This window comes from Pteropus vampyrus, unplaced genomic scaffold (genome assembly GCF_000151845.1).
Source record: "Pteropus vampyrus isolate Shadow unplaced genomic scaffold, Pvam_2.0 Scaffold26, whole genome shotgun sequence".
Lineage (NCBI taxonomy): Eukaryota > Metazoa > Chordata > Mammalia > Chiroptera > Pteropodidae > Pteropus > Pteropus vampyrus.
The window spans coordinates 4,461,644-4,466,390 of NW_011888807.1; positions in this window are offsets into that span (position 1 = coordinate 4,461,644).

Genomic DNA, 4,747 nt, shown 5'->3' on the forward strand with positions numbered 1-4,747 from the left:
TCCTCAGCTTCACAAGAGTAATCTTACTTCCAAATGTGGCTGCACATCAAAATCATTTGTAAAGTTCCTTAAATATGCAGATTTCTGGGCCCCAGGAAAGACTTAGTGAACCAGAATCTCCATTAGTGGATCATGGAAAATTGTGCAGGAGACTACAGTGTAAACTGAGTATGAGTGCTCTGTAGTGGGCCTGGCGGTGGTCGTCTCCACCCAGGGTTAGCAGCATCATGGCACCTTTGGCAGATGACTCTAGCCCATTCCCAAACTGAGAAAGAAGATACCCACTGAGAGGGGCACCTGATGGCTAACTTAGCTCAAATTTAAAAGCAGAGCCTAGCAGCCATTTCTAAACAGGGACCTCTCACGTAAACTACACTTTACAGAGAATCCTGCACTGAACTGCCTGCCTGCACTGTGTTCCTGACAACTGAGGCAGCCCTTATAAAGGAATTTTTAAAATTGTATTTCAATCAGTATAACTCAGGTTTCCCCAGTCCAATCAGAGCTGTGCAACTATATTCCCATCAGCATCTTCACTGACCAATCAGAATGGCTCTATTCTGACCAATCAGGACAGTGCCTTTTGGATCAATCAAACTATAAGGATTTGGAGTCCTCATTTTCATGACTATAGACCAATCAGGAACAAGGGGTCGGGACTTCTGTCTATATAAGTCCGTTCTCATCGGGGTCAGAGAGCTCATTTTTCCATTCCACCAAAGACTGAAGGTTGTGTTTCTCCAACTGGAGGTGAAACACTGGAGGAAAAAACACTGGAGGATGAACAGTGAAGATATGAAACTCCGAAGACATCGCACAAGACCAGAGTGAAGAAGAGCAGGTGGAGCAAAGCAGGGCAGAATGGAGCAGGCTAGCTGGAGAAGGACCTCGCCCCAATGCCAGCTCGAAGCCTTCCTGTTTTTGTAGCTGTGCTGTGTCACAGTTGAGCTGTCTGCACTAAAATTTTTCTTCTTCACTGCACCCCAAACTGGGAATTTCTGTTGGCATTAAATTGGCACCAAAACCCATCAATTGATAGTATTAAGGCATCCTGGGTTGAAAGTTGCATATCTATGGGAGGTGCCCGGCCTCTGTGGATTGGGGTGGCTGACCATAGGAAGGAGAAACTGATTCCTTTGGCTTGTGAAAATGCACATGTGGGGACAGGAGTCAGAACCCAGGGACATGCATGAGAGTCTGTACTCTCAGAAGAATATCCAGTTCAGAGCGAGAGTATATTAGATAGTGAATAAAAACCACCATGACAAGACAAAAGAAAAAGACTGGAAAAATTTTAAAATTTTATACTTTATTACTTTTAATGATACTTTCTCCTCAGCTTTTTGAACAAGTGCTCTGATTTTTCATTTTTCAGTAACCCCAAATTTACATAGCTAGTCCTGTCTTGAGATATGGCTACAGGTTTGGGGTTGGGAGGTTGTGGAAATTTTTACATAGCTATTGTAGCATTAAGGAAAAAATAATTTTCTACTGGTCACTTCTCTCAAGTCAATTACCCACTGGAGGGGGAACCTGTATATACATATACATATTTTTTTTTTTAGTGACAATTCATGTAAGTAAATTGTACTTCTCTAAAATGGCTTACTTAAAAAATGCTTCTTAGCCAATATGTAGCAATAAATTCTTCAGAGTTGTAAAATTTGTAAGTTATCTTTTCTGAATGTGTGGTCCAGGAAAGATTATTGCCTTAAGAAGTGTACACACACACGCAAAAAGATTCTGTAGTTTTCTTTATTCAGAATAATCAGTCTTTAATATGTTAATAAACTTTGTGATTCTCCAAAAGGGAGATAGTCTCAGTATATTCTCATATTTAAAAACTACCTTTCTAACCTCACATACTGACATTTTGAAATCAAGATCTATCTCAAAATTACCATGTATATTCACTGTACTATTTCTATCGTTAAGAACAAAACGTCCTTTTAAGTCCTATGGTTATTTCCATTTATTTTTTAGAGGAAAATTTCAAACAGTAAAATTCACCCTTTTTAGCATACAATTCTGAAAGTTTTGATAAATACAATTGTGAACCAACAATACGATCAAGAAATAAAACAAATTAACTCATATCCTTTTGAAATCAACCACTCCCCTAACTCCATGTCCTGGCAACCATTGATCTATTTTCTTTCCCTGTAGTTTTGCCTTTTCTACATGATCTAAATAGAATAATACAATAATAATACAGCCTTTACATATAAAATACAGAATAATACAGCCTTTTAAATCTAGCTTCTTTTACTTAGCATAAAGCATTTGCAGTTCTTTCATATTGTCATGTCAGTAGATTCGGAAATAAATAGCCTTGTGCCTGGAAATGGCCATTCATATTCTTTTGCCAGGCTTTTAGTGTAGAGTTTGTTATAATCTAGTTTGGTTTATATTATTATTATATTTGCCCTCAGTGTACCATAGGTTTCAAATTTTTCTAGTTTAACTTGTATTTTGGATGGAAATTGTGTTACCAGAGGATTTTTGTCAATCTCTGCTCCACATTCAGTGTCAGATCTTGGCACTGTGCCTACTCTCTTGTCCCTCTCTCAAAACTAGACCTTTGCTTCTTATCATTCAGTGCTTATTGGCCTCACAGTGGGGTACAGAGTGAGAGAAAATTCTCTGTTGATATGACTTAGCCTCAGTCTTAAGCAGGCACTGTGCCTGGATCTTAGAGGTGAAGAATTATCAGTGATTTTCCTCTCCTAACTTTTGTCTGGGCTCAGGAGGTATTCATCCCCAGAAGATGTTTTTTGTTTCTCTCCCTCTGCTGCAGTGGTCTTTTACCAGTGCCACAAGATAACAGTGTTTGCTGCCTTTCTTCCAGCATCGTAGGGCTTTTGTTACCAAGGGAAGAAAGGTAGAAGGATTCAGGTGGGGCTTTGTGCATTACCAGCAACAGTTTCTATTCCTGTCCCCCAGGCCTGTGCCATGAGGGATGTTTTCTCAGGACTCTTGTGTTGCTCAAATATTTCTCATAAGCACTTGGACAATCTATGGAGAAAAGCCCTGGATGGTAGTTAATTCACCTTGTGAATTATCTGGTTTAACTCTTGGGCATTCTAAATTCTCATGCTAGTGCCTACTCAGATTTTAGTAATTTGTTTAAAAAATTTAGACTTTAATAATTTGTTAAAAATTTTAGTAATTTGTAAAAATTTACTTTAGTAATGTGTTAAAAATTATTCTTACCAACTTACATGCTACATGGCAGAGTTTGCCCAGGTAAACAAGAAATTGCGCTCCATTACTCCTTGGAGGGACAGTGTTTTTATGGATCTGGGGTTACAGTATTTGGTTGCCCTAAATCCTCAATTCTCTGTTGTTTTAAGGATGACACTGACAATGATGTTCTTTTTAGCTTTCTTGGGAGAAGCCAGAACTCTGGATTGAGTTTTATAACAAAGATGTACAGCAGTATTTTGTATTTTCTTAATATTTTTACCACTGAAATAATTTAGAGAGACTAATTTGCTAAGTAACATATTTTTGAATTTGTTTTTCTATTTATAGTATCTTTCTATTAGAGAAAAATGTTAGTGGCAGCTTATTCTAATAATAATTCATATAAATGTTATATTAAGGTAAAAATAAAGGTGGTTTTTTTTTTAACTCTGCATGGAATTTTTCAATATCTTCAAAAGGAAGGAAGGAACAAGTTTGTAGGAGAGAGTAATTTAACAAAAAATAAGGCATTTGGTAAAGGATAGCATCCTGTGCTCTGTTATCTCCTAATAGATTATGCCCAGGCCATTTGCACCTAAACCTATAGTAGAGTAAGTTTCAACATGAGAAGTGAAAGGTGGCTATATGTAACCTTGGCACAGCAAGTTTGTTTCAATAAAATGAACTTCTGGTTTGGGATTTCTCAGTCCTGATGGATTCCTCACAACTAGCACAGCACTAAGCTCCCAGAATTACTGGTGCGTCTCTAGGTTGAACAAGGAAGGTGTGGGTGATTTTGCTCACTGTATTCTTGACCTTGTATTTGTTCTCTGCACAGCTTATTTCAGGTTTGATAGTAAACTAAGGTGATAGCTACATTAACTCAATCAAGTCATCACTTTCACTTGTTCTCAACATTGAACCAATCCAGCCAACATGCACAATATATTTTGAAATATTTTTGTCATTGAATGTTAGTAGACATTTGGATACAATATTAGTAAAGACTTTATATATATATATATGCATGCATATATGTGAATGGACTATTGAGTTGCTTAATAAAATATTTTAAAACATTCTAAAATACTTGTAAGCTCCCCCATCTTCTAGTATACCTTATGGGAAATGAAAAGAAAAAAAAAAACAAAAAAAATTACAGACATGAAAATGTATGTAAAAATGTAAATATATACTAAATATATAAATATATACGCTTGATATAAGTAAATATATTAATTTATTAAATGTTATTTAATATGTAATTTAAATATTTTATATATTTAATACAATAAATACATGTATAATATAAATTTTAAAAAATATAAATGTATAAAAATGAAAAAATATTGAGATATACATTAATATATGTTTTGTGTAATCCCTGTATCTTTTGTTTTTTATATATACAAGGCTACTAGCACTAAAACACTCGTGATTATTCCATATCTATGACAGGTAAAGAGAGTTAAAATCATATCCCAGCAAAACTTTAACAGCAAAAGTCTTTGTTAGGGTGGTGAAGAGTTTGTGGTATAGTTTTGCTTGTTATTCTCCAGAG